The sequence below is a fragment of the Callithrix jacchus genome, chromosome 14 (assembly GCF_049354715.1).
Source record: "Callithrix jacchus isolate 240 chromosome 14, calJac240_pri, whole genome shotgun sequence".
NCBI classification, from domain to species: domain Eukaryota; kingdom Metazoa; phylum Chordata; class Mammalia; order Primates; family Cebidae; genus Callithrix; species Callithrix jacchus.
In genome coordinates, this window is record NC_133515.1 from 7,815,797 (window position 1) to 7,834,526 (window position 18,730).

The 18,730-nt window shown below is 42.8% G+C and overlaps 1 protein-coding gene across 6 annotated transcripts in view; it reads left to right on the top strand.

The window, feature by feature from the left end:
- The window catches only part of CNGA3 (cyclic nucleotide gated channel subunit alpha 3), a 109,150-nt gene that overhangs the window by 46,571 nt on the left and 43,849 nt on the right, over positions 1–18,730 (top strand). Inside the window, exon 4 of one of the 6 annotated variants that reach the window (XM_035271645.3) lies at positions 12,925–12,983. The exons of 3 other annotated variants lie outside the window; for them this stretch is intronic. The gene's annotated coding sequence lies outside the window, so the exon portion shown is untranslated. Of the gene's footprint in view, positions 1–528; positions 643–12,924; positions 12,984–18,730 lie in introns of those variants that run through there. 2 more of the 6 variants (XM_035271646.3, XM_035271643.3) reach the window with 2 other exon arrangements.

Genomic DNA, 18,730 nt, shown 5'->3' on the forward strand with positions numbered 1-18,730 from the left:
AAATAAAGTTATTTTCTCCCAAAAGAGCTTAATTTCCTTGGGCTTCAATAGAAGATAAGGATTACTAGCTGGATTGGTGGGTTTTAATTTTTAGTTTAAGAAATCTGGTGTTACTTCATGTGATAGAAGGAAATAAAAACCCTGCAGGGAGAATACACATTGTCCCAAAGAGTTTCTAACGTCTTCCCTAAGATAGTAAAAAAGTCCGAGTGTGTGTGTGTGTGTGTGTCCATCTTTAAACTTCAAACTCCCAGATCTCTGCTGCGTACTCATTCAGTGTGGATTACACTACCAGCAAAACATTCCAGGAAGGAGTCCAGAATGGCCGTCTGCAGTTCCCAGAGAACCCAGAATGGAAGGACGGACTTGTTTGCTTTCTTGCCCCTGACTCTCCCCCTCTTCCCTGGGAGGGCTGGGGATGTGAACGAGTGGCTTCTGCCTCTTTCGGACCGCCTTTGAGGCTCCGTATCCTCACCTGACTTTCCCACGGAGAGGGAGGCCACAGGCTCCTTCCGTCGTCCCCAGCACAGTCCTGGGCCGGGAGCGCGGGGGAGGGAGCGAACGGAGCTGCGCCCAGGAGGCTGCCGGAGGAGGCGCTCCGTAGACCCCGGCGCGCCGCGGAGAAGCTCAAACTTTGGTAGGGTAAGGCTTTTAGGGGCATTTGAGCTGGGAGTTTTGGGGGGCGCCGGGAGGTGTGCTGGAGGCGCAGACCCCAGACAGGAGGCGAATTAGAGAACCGCGAGCCGGGGAGCGAGGCGGCTGAGTGAAGGGGCGGGCCCGGCGCTGTTCGCAGCCCCCGGTGCTGAAACGGGCCGCAGGTTGGAGAGAAAGTGAAAACTTAGCTTCCACCCCCGGCTTCCACACCCCTCCAGTCCAGTTCAAAGGACAGGAAACCGTCCCCGTTCTCCCCAAGCCGATCGCACCCCCTTTTACTCACGTCCCGCAGCCGCGCTGGGTCGAGCCCGCTGAGCCGTCGGGGCGAGGCAGAAGGAGCAGGGCTGGCTCCCGCTGGGGACGGGCAGGGCGCCCAGCGGCGACCCCACCTCCTGACATCTCCTCCGGCCACGCTCCCCTCGGAGGCGGCGCCCCGGGCCTCCAGGACTGCCAGACCCTGAAGGACCCTCTCCCCTGGCTCCAAGTCGGGGACGGGCGTCGTGTCTCCTTGAGTCCGCGTTGCACTAGGGGAAGTTGAGTCAGTGGCCCGGAGGGAGCAGGGCCCGGGAGGGCAGCGACGAAGGACTGGCCCCCAACCCAAGGGACTATTCAGCCTTGGGGATTCAAAGAGACTAGTGGGCTGAGGAGGAGGCGAGAATTAAAATTCTTGGAGGAGTGCACGGTTACTTTTTTTAATGATAAAATCACACCCGGGATCTTGGACGCCCGGGGCTTAGTGTCTTTGTTGGAGGAGAAGGCGCGGCGGGCTCTCTGATCCTCTGCAATCCCCTAACCGGATAAAGGTGCCAGGCTCCCGGCCCTCAGGCTTTCTCCTCCACTCAACCCCTGGCCCCTCCCGACGCCCATAGGGGGCTGGGCCTGAAGGCCCTCACACTCCCTCAAGCCCGGGCCTGGTGATTCATTATATTGCTGTGTGGACACGGGGTCCAATTTACAGCGTGCGAGAATTCATGGGGGACGCGGGTGGTTGGGCCGGGAGAAGAGAGATGATCACTCGTGCATGCTATCCACAAACTGGGTCTTCTACGCCAAACTCCCAGTTGTGGGAAAGTTGGCCAGGTCGGAGGACCCAAATGGGATTTCACTGAGCAAGTGGGAGCTTCTTTGGGTTCTTTGGGGTAGCGGGGAGCACAGGAACTCCCCCTGCTTCTCACCAAGGCCCAGACACCCGCACTTCCTCTTTGGCCTTCGTTTAGCCACAGAGGGGGGGCTTTCCCCGGTGCAGATGCCGGGAGAGGAGGAGCGGTGGCTCTTGAGGTGACTGGCTGGTCGGTGCAGGATCTTAATCACTTTAGCTGGGACTTTGGTCGTGACTACGTGTGCACTTGCCTTTGATGCTCCTGTTTTTATGTGTTTTCTGTCCTCATTCAATATCTGCTAGCGGTGGCTGCTTCTGGTTGAGATTGCCATGGCGACCAGTCTCTAGTCGCCATGGTACCCAGAAGGTAAACAGTTGGAAGCTACTCAGGCTCTTCTCCCGCTCTGGCTGCCAGTTTCCTGAGGGAGTGGGGCCAGGACGGCAGTGACCAGGTTCCAGAACCCTTTTTCGTCCCCACCCTCCCCTGCCTCCCCGCTTCCCACAGCGTCCTGCTTACCTGAAACCCCTGCTAATTTCCCACCAACCACTGTGGCCTCAAGGTTAAAATGGGCCGTGCTTTTTTTCTCTGTCTCCCAGTTATATTCACTTAGGCCAGGGGTAAACAGTTTCCCCTCTGACCTAATGCATTTTGGTAGCACTCTGACTATTCCTGAGTACAGAGGACAAGGCTGAGTCCGGTAGGAGAAACAGAATTTCAAACAGACACAGTCCCTGCCCTCTGGGACCTCACAGTGTAGTGTGGCAGACAAATCCTTGTGCAACCTACCAGGTGGCCTGTGCTCTGGGTGTGAATGGAAGTGATAACAGAGCCCTGAGAGTAGAGAAAGGTGGGAGTGACTGACTCCTGATCAGGGAGGGCCTCCTGGTGAGATTATGTTACAGTTGGAACTTGAAATCAACTGGCCAGGAAGAGAGGAAATCTCTCTAGGCAGAAGCAAGGATGTATGGATTAGTCAGGAGAGGGTAGGCCTGCTATGGTGATGTATAGACTTGGAACATCTCTCTGGCTTTACCCTTTTCTTATGCAATGTCTGAGGTTGTGAGTTTTGGGGGTCCTGCATCGTGGGGATAGTCCACTGGCCAGAACCTGTCACTCAGCCTTCACCTGGCCTAGAAGGGAGGCTGGAAAATGTAGGAGTCACAGAATGAGCTTTGGTGAGTACTGTCCCTGCCAGTAGGTGGGAGCAAAAAAATGTATGACACACATAAGGAAAGGGTGAGTAATTTGGCTTAGATGAGCATCCAGTTTAGGCTGACTTGATCCAGATTATGAAAAGTCTTGACCATCAGGCTAGGAAATGGAGACTGTGTGCTGGAGAAAATAGGCACCTCTTAAAGCTTCTGAGAAGAGTGACGTGATTAGAACTACCTTTCAGAAAGATTCTGGGATCACTATGGAAAGTTCATTCATTTACACATTTATTCATTCTACACTCATTGAGCACCTCCCTAGGGCCAGGGACTGGATGGATTGTAGGAGTGAGAGGCTGAAGAAGAGAAATGAGCAAAGATCATTATTTCAGCCATCCTGGGGACAGAGAAAGACCTGGACAAAGAGAGGAACGGAGCTCAAAGAGGCCAGGGGCTACCTCTGTTCTGGTTCGACACTTATACACTTGCTGTCTAGCAAAGACCCTGGCACAGGGTGAGTGCTCAGTCCATTTCTGAATTAGTAAATAGAAGAGTTGGAGAAGACAAGGAAGAGAGATAGCTGTTGCTGTGACTGGCGAGACTTGATGATGCTGGATCTGAGGCAGTAAGAGAGAGGAAGGAGTAGATGCTCATTTCACCGGGTGGTCGGTTGGCTCTGGGTGTTGCTCATGGCATTAACCAAGACAGTACTGCAGGGAGAAAGAGCATGCTTGACAGTAGTTGAGGGAGAGACTGATTCCATCCAGAACAGTTTTGCTCCAAGGAAAACTCTTCCCTGAACGTGCTGCACACCTCACTCGACCTGTACCCCAGAACTCATCTAATCCCCAGAGTGTTTCTTTTGTCCTCCTTTGCAGGATTCATACATTTCTTCTTAAATTATAGTAATGCAGTGTAACAGCTAAAGTTAAACTGGCTTATGCCCGCCAGCTCTACCACTGGATGACTTTGAACCAAGATATTTAATCATTCTGAGTCTCAGCTTCTTGGTGTGTACATTGGAAATAGTAATACTTATAATACCTGCCTCATCAAGTTGTTGGAGGGATTAAATGAAGTAATTGAACTGAATTCCTCAGCTATCGGCGTAAGTGCTCAAAGTTAGATATGAACATCTTATTACTTCCTAATAAAATAAAAGCAATGTATTACTTTTATAATCACACCACAAAAGTTAATTAAGAAAAAAAAAAAAAACTCTTTACCTCCCATGCTTGCAGTTAGGTTTGGAGCATCTATGGGGCTGGCTATAGAGAGCTCTGGTTCCCCAACTCTGGCAAGGTCAGAAAAGCACTTTCATCCTCTTGCAATCTCAACCTGAACAGCCGAATCTTACTACAAAGCAGCAATTTCAAAACTGAGCATGCTCAGTGCTGAGGAACTCAGAAGCCCATTAATTCTGAATCATCTCTGCAGAGACCAGGACACTTTCTAGGGAGGAGACAAGCCCCTGCCTCTTGGTTAAGTAACATAATTGATCATCTTGATCCATTTTCAGTACATTTTCTTTTACCCCAAAATTTCTTCCTGTTCTTTTTTTTCTTTCTTTCTTTTTTTCTTTTTTTGAGACAGAGTTTCACTCTTGTTACCCAGGCTGGAGTGCAATGGCGCAATCTCGGCTCACCACAACCTCCACTTCCTGGGTTCAGGCAATTCTCCTGCCTCAGCCTCCTGAGTAGCTAAGATTACAGGCATGCGCCACCAGGCCCAGCTAATTTTTTGCATTTTTAGTAGAGACAGGGTTTCACCATTTTGACCAGGATGATCTCAATCTCCTAACCTTGTGATCCACCCGCCTTGGCCTCCCAAAGTGCTGGGATTACAGGCTTGAGCCACTGCACGGCTGTTCTTGAGAACAATGTTAACTTTCTCCTCAGACAGGAATTAAAAATTTGCAGCTGACATTTGGAAGATTCCCTTTTCTCATGTTATAAAAATGCCAGAATTCAGAGAGAAAGATCTCTACCTTCCAGCCATGAGGTTTCTTTGGGAAAGAAGACTCAACTCTCCTAAGTCAGACTCATTACCTCCATCATGGTGCAGGAACATTGATGGGTTTGGGGCAGCTTCCATAGAGTCGGGGGAATTGGATTCTGACCCTCCCTCATCTCCCCTCACCACCTTGAAGCTCAACCCTGAGCACGACTGGATACACCCTTGTTGTCTAAGACTTGAGCTGCCTTTCAGGGACCTTTCTTGGGTGGGTGGAGAAAACTTTAATACTTACTGGTGCCAGAGTTGGCCTTGTTTCTTGAGAGGCAAGGGATTAAAAGCTTGCAGGCTGTACAATTAGATTGCCTGTTGAAGTCCTGGCTGTATGAACTGTGTACCTCAGTTTGTTCCTCTGTATAATGGGGATAATATGGTTTGGCTGTGTCACCACCCAAATCTTATCTTGAATTCCCACGTGTTTTGGGAGGGACCCAGTGGGAGATAATTGAATCATGGGGACAGGCCTTTCTCATACTGTTTTCGTGATGGTAAATGAATCTCATGAGATCTGATGGCTCTATAAGGGGGAGTTTCCCTGCACAAGCTCTCTCTCTTTGCTGCTGCCATCCATGTAAGACGTGACTTGCTCTTCCTTCCACCATGATTGTGAGGCCTTCCCAGCCATGTGGAACTGTAAGTTCATTAAACTTCTTTCTTTTGTAAATTACCCAGTTTCAGGTATGTCTTTATCAGCAGCATGAAAACAGATTAATACAGGGGATAAGAATAATACTTACCTCATAGAGTTATTGAAAAGATTAAATGAGCTGATACATGTAAAAAGCTACAGAGCAGTGACTGGTATAATGTAAGCCCTGCAAAATGTTATGATCATTATTATTAATGTCATATTATGGCATTTCTCTCCATTTCGTGAGTTCCTTGTAGCTGATATTGTGAGTTTTGAATTTTAAAAAGTGTTTTGATTTTAGATTTAAGATGATTTCTTTTTTGACATAATTTACATGCCACAAATGTCACCCATTTAAAATGTGCATTTCACTGGTTTTTAGTATATTCATAGTTATGCAATTATCACCACATTATAATCTTAGAACTTTTCAACATCCTCAAAAGAGACCCTGTATCCATTAGCAGTCATTTCTTTTTCTCATTCCTCCACTCCTGCCCTAGGCAACCTCTACTCTACTTTCTGTCTGTATGGATTTGCCTATTCTGGACATTTCATGTACATGAAATTATATAATATGTGGTTCCTTTTGTCTGGCTTCTTCTACTTAGCACAATATTTTCAGTGTTCACCCCACTGTAGCATGTATCACTGTTTTATTCATTTCTATTGTCAAATAAGATTCCATCTGAATAACATTCCATTATGTAGACATACCACATTTTGTTTATCCATTTATCAGTGGATAGGCCCTAATAAATGATTGTCATTTCCACTTGGGGTTATTGTAAATAATGCTGCTATGAACATTCATGTACAAGTTGTAGTGTGGACATGTTTTTATTTCTCTTAGCAGTGGAATTCCTGGGTCATATGGTAACTGATGTTTAACATTTTGAGGAATTGCTCAGCTGTTCTCCAAAGTGGCTACATCATTTACATTCCCACCAGCAATGAATGAGGCTTCCAGCTTTTCCAAATCACACTGTGGAAAATGGTTAATTTTATGTATCAACTTGCCTGGGATACAGGGTGCCCAGATAAAACATTATTTCTGGGAGTGTCTGTGAGCGAGTTTCCAGATGAGATTAGTATTTGAATCCATGGATTGGACAAAGCAGATTGCCCTCCCCAATGTTGGTGGCCACTATTCAATCCATTGAGAGCCTGAGTAGAATAAAATGTAGAGGAAAGGGGAATTCACTCTTTGAACTGGGACATGATCAGTTTCCTGCCCTCTATTGGCCCTCTGGTTCTCAGAACTGCACCACTAGCTTTTCTGGCCTCCAACTTACAGACAGCAGTTCATGGGCTTCTCGGCCTCTAATTCTTTATAGCAAATCATATGTATATAGAGTTGACCCCTGAGCAATGCACGGATTAGGGGTGCTGATCCCTGACACAGTCAAAAATCCATGTATAACTCTGTGGCTTCTTCAAAACTTATTTACTAATAACCTACTGTTGATCACAAGCCTTACCTATAACAGAAATAGCCAATTAACATATATTTTATACATTCTATATATTATGGACTGTATTCTAACAAATAGAGTAAGCAAGAAAAAATGGGGCTTTTCAATTTGCAACATATCTCCAAAAATTCTCCAATATATTTATTGAAAGAAAAACATGTAGAAGTGGACCTGTACAGTTCAAACCCATGCTGTTCAAGGATCAACTCTCTATATATCCTATTGTTTTTGCTTCCATGGAGAACCCTAACTAATATACTCACTAACACTTGTTATGGTAATATTAACATTATATAGTTTGTTCTTTCTGTTTTTGAAGCTCTGTAATATTTTTTATTTCCTCCACATAGGTTTATATTCACACATAAAAAATGAGAGGATGCTCAAGTATAATATTTGCGTTGTAGGGTTTTGTTATTTCATGGAACTTCTGGAATGGAAGGACCCTTTATACTTATCCTACTCAATGTTGAGTAGTCATCCCTCAGTAACTGAGGGGCATTGGTTCTAGGACCTATCCACAATACCAAAGTTTAACAGATGCTGAAGTCCCTTATACAAAATGGCATAGTATTTGTATTAGGTTAGTACAAAAGTAATTGCAGTTTTTGTAATTGCCAATCTAATAAATAGCCTACTGCATTAGTGCAGTCTTGCTTTTTAAAAATTTACTTGTTATACTTTAAGTTCTGGGGTACATGTGCAGATCATTCAGGTTTGTTACATAGGTATACACATGCCATGGTAGTGGTTTGCTGCATCTACATTAGGTATTTCTCCTAATGCTATCCCTCCCCAATCCCCTCACCCCCTGCTATTCCTCCCATAGCTCCTCACACCCCCCGTGTGTGATGTTTCCCTCCCTGTGCCCATGTGTTCTCATTATTCAACACCCACTTATGAGTGAGAATATGCGGTGTTTGGTTTTCTGTTCTTGTGTCAGTTTGCTGAGAATGATGGTTTCCAGTTTCATCCATGTCCCCACAAAGGACATTAACTCATCCTTTTTATGGCTGCATAGTATTCCATGGTGTATACATGTCACATTTTCTTTATCCAGTCTATCTTGATGGGCATTTGGGTTGGTTCCAGGTCTTTGCTATTGTGAACAGTGCTGCAATAAACATACGTGTGCATGTGTCTTTATAACAGAGTGATTTATAATCCTTTGGGTATATACCCAGTAATGGGATTGCTGGGTCAAGTGGTATTTCTATTTCTAGATCCTTAAGGAATCGCCACACTGTCTTCCACAGTGGTTGAATTAATTTACACTCCTATTTCTCTACATCCTCTCCAGCATCTGTTGTCTCCTGATTTTTTAATGATGGTCATTCTGACTAGTGTGAAGTGGTATCTCAATGTGGTTTTAATTTGCATTTCTCTAATGACCAGCGATGATTAGCTTTTTTTTCTTATGTTTGTTGGCTGCATAAATGTCTTCTTTTGAAAATTGTCTGTTCATATCCATTGCCCATTTTTTGATGTTTTTTTTTTCTTGTAAACTTGTTTCTTTGTAGATTCTAGATATTAGCCCTTTGTCAGATGGGTAAATTGCAAAAATTTTTTCCCATACTGTTGGTTGCCGGTTCTCTCTATTGATAGTTTGTTTCACTGTGCAGAAGCTCTTAAGTTTAATTAGATCCCATTTGTCGATTTTGGCTTTTACTGCCATTGCTTTTGATGTTTTAGTCATGAGTCCTTGCCCATGCCTATGTCCTGAATGGTATTGCATAGGTTTTCTTCAGAGTTTTTATGGTGTTAGGCTTCATGTTTAAATCTTTAATCCATCTGAAGTTAATTTTTGTATAAGGTATAAGGAAGGGATCCAGTTTCTTCTTTCTGCATATGGCTAGCCAGTTTCCCAACACCATTTATTAAATAGGGAATCCTTTCCCCATTGCTTGTTTTTGTCTGGCTTGTCAAAGATCAGGTGGTTGTAGTTGTGTGACATTCTTCCTGAGGCCTCTGTTTTGTTCCACTGGTCTATATCTCTGTCTTAGTTCAGTCTTGTAATGCTATAAAGAAATGCCTGTGAACTGGGTAATTTATAAAGAAAAGAGGTTTACTCAGCTCATAGTTCTGCAGGAAGCATTATGCTGGCATCTGCTCAGCTTCTTGGGAAGCCTCAGGAAACTTATAATCATGATGGAAGGCAGAGGGGGAGCATGTACCTCATGGCAGGAGTAGAAGGAGCAAGCAGGGGAGGTGCCACACACTTGTAAATGACCAGAACTCACGAAAACTCACTCACTGTCATGAGAACAACACCGAGAGGACGGTGCTAAATAATTCAATAGAAATCCACCTTTATGAACCAATTACTCCTGCCAGGCCCCACTTCCAACATTTGGGGATTACAACTGAACATGAGATTTGAGAGGGGACACAGATCCAAAACATTCACCTACATATAACCTCCTGCGTACTGTACTTTAAATTATCTCTAGATTACTTATAGTTGTACCTAAGACAGTGTAAATGCTATATATAGCACCTATTTAGTTGTTATGCTGTATTGTTTTTATTTATTTTTGATGTTGTATTGTTATTCTTTGTTATTTTTGGTTTTTTCAAATATTTTCAATCTGCGATTGGTTGAATCTGCAGATGCAGAACGTGCAGATGAGAGAGCCAATTGTAGTATGTCATTGTGCTTTTGATTTGCATTTCCTTCATGACTAAATACATGAAGAATGTTAGCATGTGCTTCTTAGCCATTATGTATCTTCTTCGGATAAATGTCTGTTCAAATCCTTTGCCTACTTTTTAATAGAGTTGACTTTTTATTATTAAGTTATAAGAGTTGTTTATATCTTTTCCTCACCAATATACAACTTAAAAATATAATTCCAGCACTTTGGGAGGCTGAGGCAGGAGGATCATTTGAGCCTAGAAGTTTGAGACCAGCGTGGGAAACATAGAGAGACACCATCTCTATACAAAATTTTAAAATAGCTTGGAATGGCGGCGTGCACCTGTGGTCCCAGCTACTCAGGAGGCCAAAGTTGAAGAACAGCTTGAGCCTAGGAGGTCAAGGCTGCAGTGAGCAGTAATCAAACCACCGTGCTATAGCCTGGGTGACAGAGTGAGACTCTTCCTCTAAAGAAGTAAAAAAATATGTTTTCTCCCATTCTGTAGATTGCTTTTTTACTTTGTTGATGGCATATTTTGATACACAAAGGTATTTCTATTTTAATGCAGTCCAATCTATTTTTTTCTTTTGTCACTTTCACCATTCACTGTGCTGTTAACTGTGGTTGTGTTATAGATACCCTTTATTAGGTTGGGAAAGTTTCCTTATACTCCTAGTTTTTAAGTTACTTTTACCATGAAAGCATGTTGGATTTTTGCCAAATGTTTTTTCTGTGTTCATGAAATTATAATGAGGTCTTTGCCCTTTACTCTATTAGGAGGGAGTATTACACTGATTGATTTTGGATGAGTCTATTTTGCATTTCTGGGATAAACATCACTTGGTTTCACTGTAAAGTCCTTTATATATGTTGCTAGATATAGTTTACTAGTATTTTCTTGAGAACTTTGCATATTAATGTGAGTTTAAAAGTGTCCTTCTTAAGTTATGATGCTCAAATTGTTTTTACTTTTCTTATGCAATTTCCAAAAAATATTAACATTATATAGTTTTTTCTTTCGGTGTTTGAAGCTCTGGAATGTTTTTGTTTTCTCCACATAGGTTCACATTCACACTTAAAATATAAGAGGACCCTCAATAGCAATATTTGCATGTAGTGTTTTGCTCCATCATGGAACTTCTAGAATTGAAGGACTTTTAATAATCAATTGGGCCCATGATTTTCAACTCTGTCCCACAGAGTTTCTTAAGACTTTCTGTACACATTTTAAGTTTTTCAAAAGGTCTGTTTAAATATTTTTAGAACTCAAAAATATAGAGATAGCACTGACATGTTTTCTGTACCAAACTTTAATATATTGGCTATCATGGCCAAAATTAACTTGTGTCCCACTAACTGTTTTTATCAAAGTTATAAAATACATTAAAATAAAATACTATAAGTGAATGCTTTATGCATCAAGGTTTTGTGGATGATTTCATTTTCAATAAGGCCATTTCTGTTATTAGATGAAGAAACTAAAGTGCTGGTCACTTGTCCAAATTGGAGGCTGAGCTGAGAAGAGAAGCCATCTCTCCTTTCTCTCAGTCCAGTGCCCTTGACCCTTATACTGCCTTTCAAATGTGATTCGAGTCAAATAAAAGACTTTTCACTCAGGGTTTTCTCTCTCCATAAGCCTAGGACTGCTTCAAATCACCAGGCCTCTTCACTGGCTGTATTCATGTCAGTGCTGTGACCATGTCCATTCTATGGGGTGGTTCACTGGTCTCAGGGTAATTAGTGTTTCAGCACTGGAAAATTTCCCTTCCACCCTAAAGTTCTCAAGTGGGATGGGGGCAGAAGGGAAAGGGAATCAGAAGTGTGTTTTGTAAAAGTGTTTTAGAAAAGTTTCAAGGTATGTAGACCCTGGGGGAGTTATTGACTTATCTTTGGAGTTCGATTTGACAAAGTGAGCCTGTCTAGCCTCACATTTAACTGATTATTTGCTGAGTGCATTTGCCCAGAGTGATGCTGAGAAAGTTGAGTTTTGGAGGACTGAAACAGATGAGACTCAGACAGATATTACTTCAGAGAAGTAAGATCGAAGACACCATTTGGTAAAGTGATCAGTCTCTGCTGGAGAAAACAGCGGCCTGGGCCAAGTATGCCTGTCCATCAAGACTCTGTGCTCTGTCCTGACTGAGATTTTGGCTTATTTGCCATGGCTTGTGTCCAGACTTGGTGCCTCACTAATTGGACCTGCCAAACCCTGGCTGAATAAAGTCTCATCCCCAAAGAAGATAATTCAGAATGACCTCCAATGAACTTGTGGCACATCTGTACAGGGCTATGGACACCTCTCTGTTGTCTCTCCATTGTCAGCGGCATTCAGACTTGGAAAATGGTCATGTTTCAAACCACACAAATTGGACCAGGATTAGTTTTGATGTTCAAGCATAATAAAAAAGGAGAAAGAGAACAAACAAACTGAGTGTATGGGGTTACTTAGTCATGTTCAAGCATAATAAAAAAGGAGAAAGAGAACAAACAAACTGAGTGTATGGGGTTACTTAGTCATCATGAGCAGGGAGCAAGGTTTTCTTTTGGAAGCATGTTCAGTCTAGAACAAGGGAGTCGACATGCTTTGCCCCACTTTGTAGCATTCTTGCTCTCTCCCTCATAAATTCCCATTTGTTTCCAACGGAATGGAAATTTTCAGTGTGACTCATTCACACAATCATTGTGAGGATCAAATGCATAAATTTGCACTTAAGGTTATTAGAACAGTAACAGGCAAAGAGTAAACCAATAAATACACGGCTGTTACTATCAATGTCGTCATGATGATTACTCACCAGTTCCTCCATAAATATCACAGACTTTACTACCTACTATGTGTATGTGCTGGGTGTTTGAAGAATAAAGTGTTTTTTAGGGAAAAAGGAGATACTTCTTGCCTTTAAGCCTTTTGTTGTCAGTAAAGGAACAAGAAAAGTACAAGACTAACAGGAATACGGTGAGCCGTGTTAAATGTCTGGCTACTCAGGTGTCCAGGCGACAGTGGACAGAGTCCAGGATGAGCACTAGCATGCAAAAGCCACAATTGAATCCTTGAAGGTGCACAGCAAAATGTGATGGTAAATGCTGAATAATGCTAAGTAAATGTGATTGCTTCTCACCTGGGAAGTCTCCTTAATGGTCCCTAAGGCAGAATTAAGGATTTCCTCCCCCATCCTGCATTGCAACCCATCATGCCTCTACCTGTATTTCAATACTTACACTACCCCACCCTCACTGTTTAACACACCTGTTTTCCCCATGCAGATGTTGTGCTCTCAATGGCAGAGACCTGTCTTCCTCATCTTCATAATTCTCAGGACCAGGTATGGTGCCTGGGACATCATTGGCAAGGAGTCAGTAAGGGGGCTGGTGGCAGGGGGATATGCTAGATTTAGTCATGTTGTAAAGAAAATGGAAATTGTCTGAAATGGCATGTTCTTAGGTCTCCAATTAAGTCCCAGAAAATACACATTCATTTGGGAGATGCTCAAACACCACTCCTAGACTCACGCCTGGGATCCACTTTAAGATCACCTTCAGAGTTGGCAGAATGCATCTTCTTGCTAGTTTTGAAAATTAAAATTCCTTTTGTGCATTTCCAATCTCCTGCAGTGGTTGTGATAAACAGAACAAGCCACAATGTGGATTTCAGAGTGAGACAGACCCAGCGGTCCATTTCCTCATCTGCAAGATGAGCATCACTATTCCCTCTTGGGGTTCCTGAGGATTCATGCATGATGGACATGGAAGTGTCTCACACTCAAGGGTCCCTGGCTGAATGGCAGTTTTTATTGTCTACAAGTCCCAGGATCACTGATTGTGGTTTCATGATCTGTGAGTTCTACTCACAAAGAGTTTATCGAGGCAGGGCCAGATGTGAAAACACATGCAATGGTTGGGTAATCTCGTAAGAGGTCATGACTCAAAAATTGATAAATACAGGGAAATCATTAAGTGTTTATACAGCCTTTCCTATAGGAATTGACCAAGCAAATAATTAAGAGTAAAATTTTATCTTTTAAAAATATTTCAACTAATTGAGGAAGGAATGATACAATACCACCAACTTGCAACCTCTAATGAATTGATGGATCTAGTAAATTATTATCAACAGCTGCTAACATCACCCAAAGAAATATAATGAGTTCTTTTGTGCCTTCTGATGGAAGAATAAATAATCCCCTATGAAACTGTCACGCAAAAAATCATAATAAATTGGCCAAGCCTCTGGGTACAGCTACCAGTATGTAGGTAATATTTTAGAGTTAGAATCAGCGAAAACTCATACTGTAGTAAACTCTATTGGATGAATAATTCAATTTCTACACAAAGAGAAAAACTTTAGATGTAAAAATATAAAGATGATATATCAACCAATCAACAAGATTGGTTTCTTATTTGGATCCTGATTTTTTAATGTATTTTTTCAAAGAAAACCATTTATGAGACAATAAGGGGAAAAGATCTTCTGAGTTATCTTAAACTCACATTTCCCTTTAGTGATGTATATTTTGCCCTGTCCTACTCCAACCATCATTCTCCTGGATAAAGAACATAGAATTGAAAGGGAAATTTGGTTCACTCCTAAATCTTGAGGGACTTGGGTTAAGAATACAAATGACCCACTTACCATAGTCCAAATATCTAAAAGTTAAAGATTCCCTTAGCAGTGATACCCACCCCCTCCAAAACAGAGCCTTGAACATGGCTCGAAGGCAGGCAGTTTATTAGGGGAGTGATTCCAAGGAACAGGGGTAGGGGTCTTAGAGAGGGAAAAAGGGACGAAGGACAAGCCAACCCAGATGTCCATTGTCAAACTGATCACCACTGTGGACAACCAAGGGTTCTCCAAGGAGCCAGGTAGAAAGTGTCTCAGAGCCATGTTCTGAGGGATGGAAGAGTATGTTCTGTCAGGCTCCTACTTCTGTTGGTCCAGGGTTGCCCCATGGATGTTGCCCCTCCAGGCTTTGCACATGCATCAGAACAGTGATGTGGTCTCAGCAAGTGTTTCCTGGGGAAAGTAAGGAAGCCCCCAAGGCAGAAGGCCCTGGAATCCACAGTGTCACTGAGGCAGAGTACACGGATTACCCAGCATGCAGCTGGTTGCTGTAGCAATGGCTGGACTAAAAGGTGGGCAGGAAAGATGTGAGACAGAGAACCAGAAATGACCATTACATGGACCAAGATAGCACACTTTTAAATCAAATGTGCCCACCAACCTATCCTGACAAATATATTCCATAACAACCTGTAGGCCAGGTTCAAACTGAGAGTACTCAGGCCCCTTGGAGTTGAGCCTGAGAGCAGGAAGTCATAAGGAGAGCTGATCTCTGGTTTCCGGTCTATAACCTGCCCACTTCTCTCCCCAGCCCTACGTCCACCCCATATCAAAGGGGCCTTGAACAAGAGGCCCTGCGCACCTGCCTGTGGATGCCCTGCCCATATCTCCAGGCTCCGTCCCCCCTGCACCCTGCATGAACAGCTGCTCCTTGGCCATCCTTGGGCCTAAGGAAGTGCAAGCTGATGCCACCCTCAGGAAGACGGACAGGGGAAGAGTCCCAGGCAGGCTCTAGAATCAGTTCAGAGCCTCTTGGACAGAGAATATTGGGGTTCTGGGCACCCAGAACATAGCTAGACTGGGGCAGGGTTTCAGGTGGGCACAGGCCCTTGACCCTATGGGCTTCTCAACCCTTTGGGAGGAGTATGGCTGGAGGAGGGCCAGCATGAGGTCCTTTAAAGCAGAGATCCCTCCTGCCCAGGCATAAAGGCAATACCAGCTCCCTCATTGACTTGCACTCAGGTTCTAGAGTCAGACAGATTTTTAGTCAATCCTAGCCCTGGTTGTCAGCAGCGACCTGAGGGAAATGACTCACCTGTCTGGTTTCTTCATTTGTAAGAGAGGGAGAGGGGCTGTGGTGAGGATTGAGTAAGGAAGTGTTGCACAGCACCCTGTGCCTGGCACCTAGTGGCCCTCAACGGGAGGCAGACCTATGAGAGGACAGAGGTACTGCCTCCATGCAATGGCAGTGGGACTGGAGTTTGTGCCCAGGATAGGGAATGCAGCTGAGGGGGCTGAGGGAAGGGGCACAGACTGGAGACAATGCACTTTATAGTTGGTGTAATTTGCCTGGAAATGTACAAAGAAGAGTAATTCGTTAGTTTTTCCAGAGTCCCAAACTTCTTTGAGATTTGCTCTGCAGCCCACTGGACTGTCAACTCCTTGAGGACAGAGCTGCATATTGTTCTCTGATAAGTCCCCATCTTCTACCATATTGCCTGGCACATAGTAAGTGCTCAGTTTAAAGTGTTGAATGGACAATTTCGAATTGGATTTATTGCTTTTTTAATCTAAAAACATACAAACATTCCATTTTAAAGTATTGAAAATATTGAAGCTGGGGGGAGGTGGGAGACAAGGATCAGGCCAAAGTCTGCATTTGTTCAGTCAAACAGGCCTGAGTTCTAATGTGGCTTCTGGAGCTCACACATTCTTTGCAAAGCTCCATAACCTGCTGTAAGCCTCCATTTCCTCATCTATGCCATGGGGACACTAATAGCATCCATCTCAGAGAGTTGCATGTTAAAATAAATAATGATATAAAAAGCTTAGCACTTTGGCTGGAATATAATCAGATTTCAATATATTTTAACTATTACTGTATTGCTTGGCAGTGGTATTTGGATAACACGCAAGAATATGTGTGTTATTTTTATTTTATTTTTAGTTATGGAAGACAAGTGCAGGATGTGCAGGTTTGTTACATAGGTAAACGTGTGCCATGGTGGTTTGCAGTATCTATCAACCCTTCCCTAGGTATTAAGCCCAGCATACATTAGCTATTTATCCTGATGCTCTCCCTCCTCGACCCCCTGAGAGGCCGCAGTGTGTGTTGTTGTTCCCCTCCCTGTATCTATGTGTTCTCATTGCTCAGCTTCCACTTATAAGTGAGAAAATAAGGTGTTTGGTTTTCTGTTCCTGAGTTAGTTTGCTGAGGATAATGGCTTCCGGTTCCATCCATGTCCCTGCAAAGAACATGATTCCATTTCTTTTTGTGGCTGCATAGTATTCCATGGAATATATGTACCACATTTTCTTTATCTAGTCTATCACTGATGGACATTTGGGTTGCTTCCATGTATGATATTGTGAATATTACTGCAATGAACATAGGTGTGCATGTATCTTTATAATAGAAAAATTTATATTCCTTTGGGTATATACCCAGTAATGGGATTACTGGATCAAATGCTATTTCTGGTTCTGGGTCTTTGAGGAACTGCCACACTGTCTTTCACAATGGTTGAACTAATTTACATTCCCATCGACAGTGTAAAAGCATTCCTGTTTCTGCACAGCCTCACCAGCCTCTGTTTTTTTCTTGACTTTTTAATAATCATCATTCTGACAGGCATGAGATGGTATGTCATTGTGGTTTTGATTTGCATTTCTCTAGTGATCAGTGATGATGAGCTTTTTTCATGTTTATTAGTCACATAAATATCTTCTTTTGAGGAGTGTCTTTTCATGTTCTTTGCCCAATTTTTTTTTTTTTTTGAGGCAGAATTTTACTCTTGTTGACCAGGCTGGAGTACAATGGTACGATCTCGACTCACTCCAACCTCCACCTCCTAGGTTCAAGCAATTCTCCTGCCTCAGCCTCCCAACTAGTTGGGATTATAGGTGCCCACCACCAGACTTGGCTAATTTTTTGTATTTTCCCTGGAGATGGAGATTCACCATATTGGCCAAGCTGGTCTTAAATTCCTAACCTCAGGTGATCAGCCTGCCTTGGCCTCCCAAAGTGCTGGGATTACAGGGGCAAGCCACCTCACCCAGCCTGCCCACTTTTTAATGGGGTTGTTTTTTTTCTTGTAAATTTTCTTATAATGGGTTTGTTTTTTTCTGGTAAATCTATTTAAGTTCCTTATAGATGCTGGATGTTAGACCTTTGTCAGATGAATAGATTGCAAAAATTTTCTCTCATGTAGTTGTCTGTTCACTGACAACCTACAGTATGGAATGAGAGTTTCTTTTGCTGTACAGAAGCATCTTAAATTAATTAGATTCCATTTGTCAATTTTCACTTTTGTGCAATTGCTTTTGATGTTTTCGTCATGACGTCTTTGCCCATGCCTATGTCTTGAATGGTGTTGCCTAGATTTTCTTCTAGGGTTTTTACAGTTTTGGGTTTTACATTTAGGTCTCTAATCCATCTTGAGTTAATTTTTATAAAAGGTGTAAGGAAGGGGTCTAGTTTGAATTTTCTGTGTGTGGCTAGCCAGTTCTCCCAGAACCATTTATTAAATATGTAATTCTTTCTCCATTACTTGCTTTGGTCAGATTTGTGAAAGATCAGATGGTTGTAGATCTGTGGTCTTATTTCTGAGTTCTCTATTCTGTTTCATTGATCTATGTCTATTTTTGTACCAGTACCATGCTGTTTTGGTTACTGTGGTCTTGTAGCCTAGTTTAAATTCAGGTAGCATGATGCCTCCAGCTTTGTTCTTATTGATTAGGATTGTCTTGGCTATACAAGCTCTTTTTCCATATAAATTTTAAAGTAGTTTTTTCTAATTCTGTGAAGAATGTCAATGGTAGCTTAATGGGAATAGCAGTGAATCTGTAAATTACTTCTGGGAAGTATGGCCATTTGCATAATAATGTAATGATTTTTTTACGTCCATGAGCATGGAATGTTTTTCCATTTGTTTGTCTCCTCTTTGATATCTTTGAGCAGTGGTATGTAGTTCTCCTCGAAGAGGTCCTTCGCTTGCCTTATTAGCTGTATTCCTAAGAATTTTACTCTCTTTGTAGCAATTTTGAGTGGGAATTCATTCATGATTTAATTCTTTGCTTGTCTATTATTGGTGTATAAGAATGCTTGTGATTTTTGTATCCTGATTTTGTATCCTGACACTTTGCTGAAGTTGCTTTTCAGCTTAAGAAGCTTTGGGTTGAGATGATGACGTTTTCTAGATACAGGATCTAGAGGGCATCCTTGTCTTGTGCCAGTTTTCAAGGGGAATGCTTCCAGCTTTTGCCCATTCAGTATGATATTGGCTGTGGGTT